We start from the raw sequence: 15,780 nt of genomic DNA, 5'->3' as shown, positions 1-15,780 counted from the left end.
GGAAGTACCTTAAGTTCGAGTTTCGGCGGTTCTTCGATTGAGAACTTCAATTGTGCGAATTCTCAAACTTCCAACTCTAAGGGTTCAAACCATGCTAGTTGAACATAGTTCCTCGAATTGGCTTCCATCAAAGCCATATTTTCATTACCTTCTTCATCTTCTAATGACTGAGACCCTAAACTGTTCTCCAATGGGTATTTAATAAAACTATTCTCTCATTCCATAGAAACTAAGGTTTCTGGCACTTCCATCACTGAACATTCCTCCGTCGGATCGAAAAACTTTATTGCTTTAAGAACATTAAATGTTACTTGATAATCTTAAACTCTTATGGTGAGTTCACCTTTTTGCACGTCTATTAATGTTCTTCCCGTGGCTAGAAAAGGTCTCCCCGGGATGATCGACACTCTTTTATCTACTTCAAAATCTAAGACAATGAAATCAGTAGGAAAAATAAACTTGTCTACTCTTACCAAAACATCATCAATCATTCCTTCTAGATATGCTAAAGATCGACCTGCCAATTGGAGTGTAACAGTCTTGGGTTTTACTTCACTTACTCCCAACAGCTTGATAATAGACTTTGGCATCAAGTTGATGCTTGCACCTAAGTCACACAAAACTTTACCACAGTAAGATTCTCCAATATTACAAGGTATAGTAAAGCTTCCGGGTACTTCAATCTTGAAGGTAGTTTATTCTGTAAGAAGGTACTGCACTCCTTCATTAGAGCTACTGTCTCAAACTCACTAAGTCTCTTCTTCTTGGATAGAATATCTTTCATGAACTTCGCATAGTTGGGCATTTGTTTTAAGGCCTCCACCAATAGTATATTTATGTGAAGTTGCTTTAGAACATCCCAAAACTTCATGAATTGTACCTCTTGTCTCTGCTTATTTGGTTGGAATTTTTGAGGATATGGAGGTGATGGACCTTTGGTTGGGACTGGACAACTTTTCTGAGGAGATAAATCTACATCTAAAGAAGATGTTAGCTTATTAGAATTCACTAGTTTAAATTTTACCTCATCAAACTTTGTAAGTTCTAGCTCTTTGGGTGCAAGAATTCCAATTGTTGGTTGACTTTCCTCTCCCTTGGTATGTTGTTCTTCAACCTCAACTACTTTGGGTTCCAAAGTCTTACCACTCCATAACGCAACTACCTTGCAATGTTCCTTACCTAAATTCCTTAGATTTTCTGTATCGCTTGGCAAGGCTCTGTGCAATCGGTTACGAAGCTCCATAGCTAACTAATCCATTTGGTTCTACAATTTTTTTAGTGTTGCTGCTTGACTTTGGATTAAGGCGTTATTTTTATCCATGTACTCCTTTAACAATTTTTTTAAACTATTGGATGATTTAGCTGGTGGTGGTTTTGGAACTTGTTGATTAAACCCTTAGGGTTGACTTGGTATATGTTGCATGTAAGTGTTATGTGATCCATTTCCTTGGTTAATCCAAGAAAAGTTTGAATGATTACGCCCTGAAGGATTGTAAAAGTTAGACTGTGGTCCTTATCTATTTTTATTTTGCTGTTGATTTTCTACATAGTAAACTGACTCGGGATTTGATGGAAAATTCTCAAAAGAATAACTATCCCCACAATATACGTAGGAAATAACCTCGAATTGACTTGATGGTTGGGTTGCAACAAAATTAAAACCATTAGTAGCAAACTATTTCAACATTGAAGAGATATAAGATACTTGAGCTGAGAGTGAAGTAAGGACATCTAGTTCATGCACTTCGGCTACTCGTCTTCTTGAAGCTGCTCGATTTGTCAGCCACTGGTAATTGTTACTGGCTATTCTCTCAATGATTTTGTAAGTCTTATTATAAGACTCTGACAAAAGAGCACCATTCGAAGAAGCATCTACCACCAACCCTATGTGTGCGTTCAAACCGTTATAAAATGTCTCTAACTGGATGTAGGGGGAATCCCGTGGTGAGGACATCTACGAAGTAAGTCATTGAATCTTTCTCACGCCTTGTATAGGGACTCGTCATCCAATTGTTGAAAAGTGGTAATCTCATTTCACAACTTAGTATTTTTGCTAGGTGGGAAATACTTTACCAAAAAGTGCAAAGCTAATTCTTGCCAAGTAGATATTGAATATCGTGGCAACGAATTAAGCTGTGCTCGTGTTCGATCTCGCAACAAATACGAAAACAACTTTAATCTCAATGCTTCTTCAATTATACAGTCTATCTTAAATGAATTGCTCACCTCTAAAAAGGTGAATGTATGGATCTTTTGTGGGCATATCACTAAATTGGCCCATGGTTTGAAGTATTTGAAACATCACAAGTTTCAACTCAAACTGCAATGCCTCAACCTCCGGTCTCCTAATTCTCAGATTTAACTCGTTAAAAAGTGGCATAGCATACTGTCTTATGGCACGATCCCTATCATCAAAAATAAGGACTGGATTTTGAACATTAGCGGCTCCATTCCCTTGAACATCATTTTGATTTCCAAGGTCAATTTTGGCTTGTCTTTGAGCTAATCTTTCGCGTCTTCTTCGTCTAAGTGTCCACTCAATTTCAGGGTCTATAAGTAATAAATCGATTATTCAATCTATGCTCATGAACACTTGAAAATAAAATAAAAAAATTAAAGAATATAGAATTAATTAGTAAAGTTAGAAATAAAATAAAAACCAAATTGCAAAGAATAATTTCACAAAAATGGTTAAGGCAACATTACCTGAAAACAGTGCCAAAAACTACTAATGCGTGGTTTGTGCAGGTGTAGATAGTCGTTATCAAGTAATAAGTAAGTATAAGAGTTATCGTCTCCACAAGGACTATATATGATAATTAATATTTTGTAAAATTAATATTCAACAATTTGGTAAAAGAAACACAATAATTCTGAGTGTTGATTGATGATTAAATTAACTTAAATGAATTAAATGCAAGATGATCCCTAAATGCAATGTATGAAATAGAAGGAATGAGATGGATTTAGCAACAAAATTTACCAGATTTCAACAATGATAACATGAATAGGCTAGAATAATCACATCATTCAACTTGGTTCATTTTTATCATGCTCATAATGTTTTGGAAAATCTTCTATCACAACTCAATCTTTCATGAACTTTTCAAAACCAATATTAAGTCCTTTCAAAATATTTTCCTTAGAAAAGCTTACATACTAACATGAGCAATTTAACTAAGGGTTTCTTATAGTTTATGTGAAGTAACAGGGACAGATCAGGTTTGAAACAATTTAATCACACAACCTTAAAAGTTATGCAAGGTAATAGACCTATCCCGAGTTATTACAAGCTTTTAATTTAATCGAATCAGGATCTAAATTAAGCATGCACCTTTCAATTATTGCGTTCATTAATTGTCGTCTGGTCAGGATCGGGCAACTAATTCTAATGCATTCAATCACATTTTAATGAATGAAATACACGCATGATTTTAATTGAAAGCATGATTGATTGAGGCACAGAATATTATGAACATAACTCAAATGAACTTTATTAAATAAATGCAATCATTCTAACTAAATAAAATTAATCTATCATCATTAATGAAAAAACAACAAAGCAACTTGCAAACATAATGAATAATTAAGGAAAAGCAAAAAGGAAGAAAAACTCTTTATAAGTGTGGTCACTAATCATGACAGCTTCCTCCAATTCTTAAGGTTGTTCCACAAACTGCTCCTCAATGTGGTCGGCCAAGAGAAAGTTTTCTCTCTAGGAATTACTTAGCTAAAGGAAAAGAATGAAAGTTAGAGAGAAATGAAAGGATGGATGAAATGAGGAATGATTAAGGGATGATTGAATAGTGGAATGAGATACTCAAGGGATGGATAGTAGGTTTGCTAAAAATAGCATTTTGAATCCCATGATATGCTTTCATGCTTGGCCAGCCATATATCGTGGAAGAGAGTGGTTGTTGGTTGCTTTATCCATGCTTGAAATCATGTTTGAATCAAGCAAAGTGGTGGATGGTTTCAAGGGTAATTGTTGATGGTTGATTTTTGAATGTTTTACATGTGTGAAGACCTCTGCATAAATAGCCCAAAAGTGATTTTTGAGTTGCCCAAATGCCCTTGTTGAATTGAGCTTCATTTTCCCTTATTTGGACGGGTTGATGACCTAAATGCTTGCCAAACTTGTTCATCAATTACACTAGGATACATTGGATCAAGTTAATTGCATCCTAACCCAAATTTGCTTGATGTTGTCGTCCATGTAGAGTGAAAATAGGCTTATGTCCATGTGGATTTAACAAATAAACCATTCATAATTCCTTTGTCCAACTGGAAAAGATTAAATCAACATTAATATGTCACATAGAATAATTAAATAATTAAATTATGCACATATTTAATGCAAAATAGCATAGAATTACTTTCTTTATTAAATCATGCCCTTTATTTAAATATACACATAATTCACCCTTTTAACTATGAAATACTCGAGATTAATATTATTTTTAAATAAAAGGTGCTATAAACTACTAAAAACCCTATATGAATTAGAATTTACAGTGTATCAAATAATTACTCTTAATTAATAATAAACATATTAATAAAACAAGAAACCGACAATGTTTTTAATTAGAGTTATATTTATTTGAAATTGATTAAAATGATAAAAGTATAGGGACAAATTGTTTAAAATTTAATATTTTGTTTTAATATTGTAAAAGTTGTAAATGTGAGATTACGTCTCTCATGAATGTTTGAAATCTAAACATGATAATCGCATTCTCGAAATCTTGAATTATAATAGAAAATGTAAGATCTGCAAATCCAACATTTTTGTTTTTAATTTTATTTGAAATAAATTACTTTTAGGCTTTAGGTAGTGTTTGGAAAGCTACTAGTAATTGAATTTGGATGTAATTGTTTATAATTACACGGTGGTGGCATGTTTAGGTAGCCATTGTAATTTGTAGGTCTACTAAATCTGGTGTAATTAAAGCACCCCGATTACATTTTCCAATTTTTAGAGAAAGCGTGAGGAATTGAAGTAATAACGCGACAAATGACATCAAAATCTAATTACTACACCTTATGGCTTTCCAAATACTCATATATAATTTTAAAATTAATTTTATACAAATTTAAGATAAGAAATTATATCATAAGCATAAACAAGTATGAGTTTTGGGATGATTATGGCAAAAAATTCTAAAGTTATATTATAAATCCTAAAAAATTTATATTATAAAAAAATTTTAAGCATATTTTTATAAAATTATGACCAAGAAATATATTATAAAACAATTTTCTTGTTATAAAAGTGATATAATATATTTATTTATAAAAATTTATGACAAAAAGTATGAACATAATTTATTTACGTGTCCAAACTATATATTATAAAAATAATATACGTATTTATAAAAAAAAGTTAAAATTTGAGTCATAACTTATTTATAAGGTTAAATTCTATTATTAGTCTCTGTACTTTGCAAAAGTTGGGGATTTAGTCCCAATACTTTTATTTGATTAATTTTAGTCTCTATACTTGTCGAATTGGTAAAGTTTAGTCTTTATACTTTTCAAATTTTGAAATTTTTGCCATGGCCCAAAGAATAACAATTAAATTCATTTGGTTAAATTCAACTATTAGTTCTATGCTATGTGTACTATTGTAAATTTAATCCATTTTCTCTAACTGGATTATTATAAGTCTTTATACTTTTCAATTTTGAAATTTTTGGATTTTTAGTGAGTAGTATGTGGCAATAATAAGCGAAAAGACATTATACGTATGACAATATATTTGGTGCATCAAATTTTGAAAATAGTAAAATTTTACTTAATGAATTTAATAATTATCATTTGGGAGGACTGAAATTTCAAATTTTGAAAAGTATAGGGACTAAAATTACCAAATAAAAGTACAATGATTAAATCCACAACTTTTGCTAAGTTTAGTGACTAATAGCATAATTAAAGCTATTTTTAAAAATAATTTTATAATGTTATAGCAAAAATTATATTATTTATAAGAAATGTTACGAAAATTATTGGACACTTTGTAATTTTTTTATAAAATTATATATTATAAACTTTATATATTTGGTGCAAGTATAGAACTTGGAATCTTCAATCTTGACGACAATATGCTTCAGAGTCAATTTCAATGGTGTTTTTTGAGTTGCTTTCTTGAATATTCTAAGACAACTCACTCCTATCTTCTTATTTTTGTCATATATACGTCTTAGAATGCCCGTAAAACCTAAAAAATGTGATTCCCCACAGTTTAGATTCAAATTCGCAAAATCAACGTAGCCTATCACATGGCTATGTGGTAGCCCGTGTGGAATGGGCCAGCTCGTGTGGCTCCTACAGCTTGCTTTGATTTTTGCTTGTTTTTCACTTCTTTTGCTCCCAAATGCTCTCCTAAGTATAAAAACATTATTTTAAAGGATTAGGAGCATAAAATTCACCATTAACATTGAATAATCACTCAAAATCGCATTAAGAATGAGATTAAAACACTTATCAAATATCCCCACACTTTAGCGTTTGCTTGTCCTCAAGCAAAATTCTCAACCCACATTCAAGTTAACTTGTCTCAATTTATTGTTTTCACCCATAATGTAATGCAGTGGAAATTCATAATAAAATGACACTAAACAGCAAAAGCAATCCAAGCAGATAATTTTAAGCTTTAAAAACATTAGGCTTCTCCCCTATCTCAGTAATTACTTGAAATTTAAACTCAACAAGAAATAACATCCTTACTAAAGATTCGCTCAAAAAACTCAAAGTGTTTAAGGTTTAAGAAGTATGCACTCAACGGTCGAACGATAAATGTTTTTACCATATGCTTGCTTGAAAATCAAATCTCCACCACTATATAAATGGGATGACACTCCTATCAAAAGGTCTTTATAAAGTTGTAAAGGGGCTTAGGTTAAGGGTTAACATAGATATAGGTTACAAGTTAACATTAAGGGGTGATAAAAAAAATGTGTTAGGATCAACAAGGTTTACTAGGGGTTAATTCAACGGGTAAGCTATTTAAAGGTTAAATAGGTTAAATTCTAAGTGCCTCTATCATTTCAGTATATCAAATCAATAATGTGGTCTTGAAATATATAAATGAAGCAAGTTCTAGAATGAAAAATCAAGTTGACATACTCACAATAAAAAATAGAATGAGCACGAAAAAATATGTGCTCTATAGACTAAAAAGCTCACAAAAAATTATAGTTTTGATGTCAAACTTGTAAATTTAAAATTCAAGATAATTCATCAGTTTAAGGAGACAACAAACTAGAAACTGACAAAATAAAATAAAAAATAATAGTGCATAATAAACTAAAAATAGAACATATAAGTCTCACAAATAAAATAAAAAAAGCTAACTGAAAATAAAAATAAACAGAAATCTAAATTAAATCAGTTAACGGCGTCTGGTAAGATGTCAGGATCACGAGGTACATAATCGGGTGGAAAAATCTAGAAATACTGGCATATCCATTACAGATACACCTCAATGACATCGATCTGTGCTAATTGTTGCCTGATATGCTCCAAATGTAACTACTTAAGTCGATCTATCCATAGTGACTGCTGCTACTGAAGGCAATAAATATCACTGAGTATGACCGAATGCGCAAGCGTAGTAGTAGAGTGATTTGCAGGAGGACTAGGAACGGGTCTTGATGGTAGTGGAAGGTCATTTTCTAAATACTCATTGTCCTCATGCTACTAGTTCAGATACAGCAACACATACTGATTACCAAAAGGCCTAGGCCGATGAGTAACCATCCTAATATGTTTCTTTATATTCAAGCCTTATGGTGCCATGTCCCCTACCAAAGAAAGAGTACCAATTTTCTTGGGGGTCTCCAGGAGGCCAAAGTAACGAGCCAAACGTGTTACATATAGGCTCATATAGATAGGCCATCCCTGTGATCGCTCACTCTGATGGCGACAACACTGGGATATGAAGTGGGCTAGAAAAATCGAGTGTTGCTCATGCATGCTTCATAAGGAATATGCATTTAAAGCTCCTATGATGCTCATACTCTCCTTCCGACTAGTCAAAGTATGAGTTAAAATGACGTGAATGTATCGCAGGGCTGAAGGGAGGCACCGAGCCTTCGATTAGCTCAGGTTGTATGGACTGGCAACCTCAGATATGTTAAACCAGTAAAGAGAGACCGATTGATGGTGCTATGGGAGGGTGGAGAACTCAGGCATGGCCAAAAAATCATTAGAGTATAGGTCGAGAGTGACACCAAATCCCGCAATACTAAAATGCCAAGTAATACCCCCAAGATGAAATGATATAGCTCATGGTTCGTCCCCCGATGATAGCATCGTCTGTAGAAAAAAGTTGAGCAAAACTCCAAGGTGAGCTCAGCATAAGTCGACTTTATGATCACGAAAAATTGTTCCCATGGAGTTGTAGCCAAAAGTGAATAAACTAGTGCAAATAAACCCATAGTCTGAAGGGCTCCCCAGTCGATACATTGACCCAAACCTAATGCTCTGTCCTTCAGATGCCGGTACCTCTCTTCATGAGGTGGGTGGTTGAAGGTTAGGTATTGGTGGTGAGTGGTTGCGATTAGAGGGAATTAACATGAGGTCTCAGTAGCCTTTCGTTTCTTTGAATGAGTGTTCAGCATTATGTACCTTAAAACAGATGAAAACTAGATATATGAAGACCAAGACAAATTATTGTAGTAGATGAATAACTTGAAATATGAAACATAATAGACCAAGCTCAGACTACCCGACAACAAAAATTGACTCACAACTAAAATCTAAATAAATGAAAAGGAAATAAAAAATTACTCTAATACTAATATAACTACCAACTAAATAGAATAACAATTAGACAAAACAATAAAGACAACAATAATTATAATAATAGTAATAAAAATAATAGTATTGTAATAATAATAACAATGTTAATTATAATAAAATAAATAGATAAACAAAAAACAAGATTTGGGACCAATGGTAGAAGGGTGGACGGACAGCAGTGGCGCAAAGAAGAAGGAAAGTTTGATGAAGAATGACCACAAAGGAGCTTGGCTGATGTTTGTGAGAGGGGAAAGGAGAGGCGATGGTGTTGAGGTTTTTTAGGGGGAAAATAAGAGGTTTTAGGGGTGAAAAGAGAAGGTCGACCAACTGACAGGGTAAAGGATACGCAACTGTGAGTACATGGTAAACAGCGACAGCTGTTGAGGGAAGAGCAATTGAGGTCGGGAAAGGGAAAGGAAGGAAAAATTAATGGCTTGGACGAATGACGACGAAGAGGACGAAGAAGGGAGAAAGGGGAATAGAGATTGGGGGACAATCGGGGTCGGTGGAATAAAAGGTAAGTCACGATCTACAACTGTTTGGAGGGATGAAGTGGGCACGGGGAAAAGGACAAGCAACTAGATAGGAAAGGAAAACATTAAGGATTGAGAAAAAATTAGGGGCACGAATGTGTGTTGGACTCATGTTGGGCCACAAGGCCGTGTGAGCCAACCGTGTAACTCACTATACCCGTGTGGCATTAAATTTTTTTTCTAAAATTTTGCTAAAGTGTTCACATGGTCTATCACACGCCCGTGTGTCCAGGCTGTATGTCATCACCCAAGCTGTGTGTGATCACCTAGACCATGTGTTGTTCTCATTCGCTTCTCCCATGCCCCTATACATGGTCAGTCTAAGAGAGTGATTCAGATTCTCGAAGATATGCTTCGTTGCTTGTTGTAAAATTCGAAGGTAGCTCGAAAAAATATTTACCGTTGGTTGAATTCGCGTATAATAATAGTTTTCAATCGAGCATAAGATGGCACCGTATGAAGTTTCATATGTTCGTAAATATCAAACTCTATTTTATTGGATCAAGCTTAGTGATAAAAGATACACGGGGTTGATTTGATCAGAGAAACCGAAGAGAAAGTGAAAGTGATTCGCAACAGTTTGAAAGCCACTTCAGATCGACATAAATCGTATGCGGATTTGAAATGTAAAGATATTGAATTTTAGATTGACGACAGAGTTTTTCTGAAAGTATCACTTTGCAGGAGAATTCTCCAATTTGGTCACAAAGGAAAATTGAGTCTGCGATGTATCAGACCATATGAGATTATCGAGAGAATTGGGCCAGTGGCTTATCTACTTGAATTATCGTCAGAGTTAGAAAGGACTCATAATGTGTTTCATGTATCTATGTTACAATGATACTGATTAGACCCTTTGCATGTAATTCCTCCGACAGAGGTTGAGATTCAGCCCAACATATCGTATAACGAAGAACCGATCAGAATTTTGGCATGAGAGATTAAAGAATTAAGAAACAAAAGTATAGTCTTAGTGAAGGTTCTTTGGCAACGTCACGGGATTGAGGAGGCTACTTGGGAACCCGAGGAAACTATGAGAAAACAATACCCTAACCTATTTTTTGATAAGATTTTTGGGGACGAAAATTCATAAAGGGGAGAGTTGTAACAGCTCGTTTCCAGTAAAATTTGAACAGTGGCTTCAAGACCACAAATTTGAAGTCAAAAATTTTATTTTAATATTATTTTAATATCTACAGAATGATGATATGATAGTATAAAAATTTTGTTAAGAAATTTTACCGTGTGTATGTTCAATTTGTGAAAAAGGACTAAATCGCGTAAAGTGCAAAAGTTGTGTTCTATTAGCTAAAGGTGTTAAATAGCCATAGAACTTTAAAGTAGAGGTCCTTATATGGTAATTAGACCATTAAAAGTGATAGTGGATGTGCATGGCTTGGTATTAGTGAAATTTTTAAAGTTAGGTAAGGGTAATTTAGTAATTAGCCAATTAAAGATAAAAATAAAATAAAACAAAGTGTTCATCTTCTCCATACATGCACAACTGAAACTTTCAGCAATAAACACCCTTGGAAAAGCTTGAAAATTCTACAAAGAAATACTTTGTCCCATTTTTGTTGATTTTTATATTTTTGGAATCGGTGTAGCTTAACCTAACTAATTAGGGGACTAATTTGCAAAATGGTTTAAAGTATAGGGTTTTACCATGAGATAATTTTAGTTACTTTTGAATTTTAATGGAAGAAAATGAATCTTTGTTGTTAATTAAACAACTTTTGTTAAGTGATTTTTAATGAAATTGTCAATTAAGGGTTAAATTGTGAAATATGAAAATTGTGTGATAAATGTGTGAAATTGTGAAATGTATGGGCTGATATGAGCATATAGGATATTCGACTAGGCTTGGGTGTGGTGAAATTGCATGAATTTCATTTTACGAGCCTAGGGACTAAATTATAAAGAAGTCAAAAGTGTATGGGTAAAATTGTAATTTTTCCAAAATATGATTTTGGATTGAATTGAATAGAATGAGAATTAAATTAGTTAGATTTGATTATATATATCAAGAAAAGCAACATACTGATTTAGATCGGGGAAAGGAAAAAGTTTTGGATTAAATGATCGATTTTTCTCCATGCGAGTTGGAGGTAAGTTCGTGTAATTAAATTGCGTATTTATATGCTTTAATTGAATTATATTTATGTGGAATGTATAAGTCTTATGTATAATTACCAGTTGAATATATACAACGACTACCGATCCCCGCTTGAACCTTAGGAATTCGTATGATACAAATGAAATGTCATTAATGTTACCATTTTGGTTGAGGTCCTGCATGTGTTGCGGACATGCTACAACTCGTATGAGCTTACCGATTTGCAGCTCGTGAGAGCTTATCGATTCTCAGCTTGTATGAGCTTACCGTTATTTAGCTCGGGGGAGCTTACCATTTACAGCTCGTATGAGCATACACGTACAGGAATTGACAGATTACTGTTCAGTACACCTCGTGTGTACTACCCGCGTATCTACCAATATTCTAAGTGGTTCAACAGGCACAATTCAGTTACAAGTTTATTTGAGTTCAATACGAACTAGTACAGGTATTTACATGAAAATGGTTTATATGATATACGGATACACGGTATAGAAGTTACATGTACATGGAATTTATATAATTGATGAATTTATACATGATTCTTGGTTTTTAAATTAATACATAGCTAACTTGGTTAATGATCATGTGTTAGCCTTTGGCCAAATTGGATTGTGTTATGCTTTGAGTTACTTACCTGAATTGTGGTTAAATGGTAAGTTAAATTATGTGTTATGCAAACTTACTAAGCTTAATTGCTTACTCTATTTATTTCTTCCATGGTTTATAGTGTTTCGGAAGCTCTTTTGGGTTGAAAGTTGTCGGAGATCTCGTCACACTATCAGACGCTTATTTTGGTACTTTTGATATTATATTTTGGGTTTAATGGCATGTATTGGTCATTTTGGCTAATGGTAGCCTATGTGTGTTGTCATGTATTCAGTCATTTGATTTGGCTTGAATTTGGTATATTTTGTTATGTAAATATGTAAATAACCTTAATGTATGTGATGTATGGTTGTCATGTGAATGCCTTGGTTGTGAATTGGTATTTTGGGTACCAAATGGTTGAGTTTGATAAGTGGCATACAAGTTAAGTTATAGGCACAATGATGCATGTATGTGTTTGACCATTTAGGTATGTTTGAGATACATAGTTTGCATGATTATAAGTGGTCAATTAATGTGCTTATGGACATTGTGTTTTATGTGTGGATATTACATATTATAAGCTTAATATTGGTTAGTTTTGAATGTCTAATTATGGTCTTGGTTATATGAAAATAGCCTATTTTTGTCCACACAGGCAGAGACACGGGTGTGTGTCTCAGCAGTGTGTGACACACGGCCAGGTGACACGGTCGTGTGTCCCCTATAACTTCTATAGAAAATAAGTCAGTAGCTTCACACAGCCTAGCACACTGGCGTGAGGCTTGGCTATATGGAACAAGTCAGTATACCCTCTAGTTTTCACACGGCCTAGCACACGGCCTGGCACACGGGCGTGTGAAGCCATTTCGAAGGGTACATGGCCTTGTACACGAGCGTGTGGTTTGGCCGTGTAACCCAAGTCAGTAAGTTACATGGGCATGGACACAGGCTGGAACACACCCGTGTATTCCTATTTTGGATGGCTACACAGCCTGAGACACGAGTGTATCTCTTGGCCGTGTAAGACACACGGCCTGGCCACATGGGCGTGTGTCACTTGCCCCCTTTGAAAATTTTCCATGTTTTTCAAAAAAATTCTTGAGTACTCGGTTTAGTCCCGAACCATTTTTAACGTTTATTTTGGGCCTCGATGGCTCGTATTAGGACCATACGATTGATTATGAATAGTTTTTTATTTGAATGAGAAATGTACATGAAATGTTTGATTGATTGAACTATAAATCCAGTAATGCTTCATAACCCTGTTCTAGCGTCGGATATGGGTTAAGGGTGTTACATTTATTGGTATCAGAGCTACGATTTAGTCGATTCTCAGACTAACGTAGCGTATGTGAGTCTAGCTATACATGCCATTATATAACCTGTGATAGTGTGATATCTCCTGACAGTTTAAATCATGTTTTCATATAGTAATGGATTTCAATCAAGCAGACTCCGACGATGTTGAAAGTAATGCGCCAACCTCTGTTCGCGAAGAAATGTTATTTGGATCGAGACACGTAACAGCGTGTGAGGCTTTGAAAGGTACATGGCCTAGTACACGGGCGTGTGGTTTGACCGTGTGACCCAAGTCAATGTCTTACACAGGTACGGACACAGGCTGAGACACAGTCGTGTTTCCCTATTTTGAATGCTCACACGACCTGAACACTGGTGTGTTTCTTGGCTATTTGAGACACACGACCTGGCCACACGGGCGTATCTCCCCTGCACCTTTAAAAATTTTCCATGTTTTTTGAAAAATTTCTTGAGTACTCGGTTTAGTCCCAAACCATTTTTAACGTTTATTTTAGGCCTCAAGGGCTCGTATTAGGGACCATATGATTTATTATGAATGGTTTTTGATTTGAATGAGAAATGTACATGAAATGTTTGATTGATTGAACTGTAAGTCTGGTAATTTTTCGTAACCTTATTCCAGCGTCAGATATTGGTTAGGGGTGTTACATGGTGGGTAGCTTGTTTTTGTGAATGGTCGAACACTCCTAATTAAGCTCCACAGTGGACAGTTCGTCTAACTTCCTTTTATTTCTTAACAGCTCCTTTAAAAATTTTGTATTCTTTAACATCTATGAAAGGGCTTCAACAAAGGGTAAGTTAATATGCAATTTTTTAAAAAAGTTCAAGAAATTTAACATAAATGTTCATTCATACGATCTTTCTTCACTTTTGTCGGATATGGAATTGGTGGTTTGTATTCTCTGACCACCGGCTTGTACTCTTTCTTGCTCTCGTTAACCCCATCAATTTTCTCAACAGCGTATAATTTCATGTTCTTTTCAAGCTCGACTAACACATTCTCACTTCATACAATGATTGCATGGGCTTTTTCTTTTGGGTTGGTTTCAGTGTTACTTGGTAAACTGCCTTGTTGTCTTTTTGAAACCAACTTAGCAAGCGGACTAGCCTTATTCTGGAGGCCCTGAATAGATGTTTGTTAATTACTCAAAGTTATCTCAGTGTTCTGGAATCTAGTTTCTAACACTATAAATTTATTCAACATCTCTTCCAGATTCGATTTCTTTTCTTACTGACAAGGTTACTGAAAACCCAGGGGGTTGTGATATTTGATTTTCTTGACCACCCCATGAAAAATTCAGATGATTCCTCCATCCTGGATCATAACTATTGGTATAGGGGTTATTTTGAGGTTTAGAATTATTACCCATAAAGTCGACTTGCTCATATTTCATATTAGACTTGAAGGGTGAATATTCTAGATTAATCATCCCCGCTCCATTCACATCACATTGCATTACAGGACTTACCTGCTTAGAAAAATTCAAACCATCAATTTTCTTGCCAATAGCTCCAACCTGACTCACCAACATAGAAATTGCATCAATATTAAAAACTATGGTCGCCTTAGCAGGTTTTACTCTCATAACTTGCCACTAATAGTTATTCAGTGACGTCTCCTCAATAAACTTTTGAGTTGCCTCAGATGTTTTGTTATTCAATGTTCTGCCAACTGCTGCATCAATCATCTATCTAATTGAGGGGCTCAAACTATTGTAAAAAATTTGAACTTAGAGCCACAAAGGTAGTTCATGATGACACCTTCTCAACAACTCCTTAAATCTCTGCCATGTATCATAAAGTGTCTCAATGTCAAATTGAACCAAAGAAGAGATGTCATTCCTCAACTTAGCTATTTTAGCTGATGGAAAATATTTGAACAAAAACTTCTAAGTCATCTGAGCCCAAGTAGTGATAGAACCCTATGGAAGTGAATTCAACCATTATTTTGTCTTGCTCCTCAAAGAGAATGGGAACAATCGTAAGCGTATGCCATCATCAGTAACGCCATTAATCTTAAATGTGTCACAGATCTCCGAAAAATTAGTGAAATGAGCATTCGAATCTTCACCTTGAAACTCATTAAACTGAACATACTATTGCACCATCTAAATTGTGTTCGACTTAATCTCAAAATTGTTTGCAGCAATAGTCAGTCTGACAATACTCAATTCAGCCACAATCAGAGTGGGCTTAGCATAGTCATACATAGTCTGAGGAATAGGATGTGCAGGAGGTTGCTGATTATTTTTATTATCATCCATCTCCACAATAATATCATTTTGCTCTTAATCGTCTATTAAAATCTGTTGACCTTGTCTTGCTTTTCTAACTTCTCTACGATTTCTGCGAGTTGTGTTTTCTATTTCACTATCGAAAATTATTAGTTCTAATGGGTTGCCTCTAGTCATAAACTAA

General features: G+C 34.6%; 1 non-coding gene across 1 annotated transcript; it reads left to right on the top strand.

Annotated features, from left to right (window-relative positions):
- Positions 1–1,936: 1,936 nt before the first annotated feature.
- Positions 1,937–2,043, top strand: LOC128035111 (small nucleolar RNA R71). Its single transcript, XR_008191515.1, has one exon. It is a non-coding gene; the product is annotated as a small nucleolar RNA R71 (small nucleolar RNA).
- Positions 2,044–15,780: the final 13,737 nt, after the last annotated feature.

This window comes from Gossypium raimondii, chromosome 11, assembly GCF_025698545.1.
Source record: "Gossypium raimondii isolate GPD5lz chromosome 11, ASM2569854v1, whole genome shotgun sequence".
In the NCBI taxonomy this organism is placed as follows: domain Eukaryota; kingdom Viridiplantae; phylum Streptophyta; class Magnoliopsida; order Malvales; family Malvaceae; genus Gossypium; species Gossypium raimondii.
Note: the sequence above shows the minus strand (reverse complement) of the source record. Positions and strands in the feature narration are given on the sequence as shown.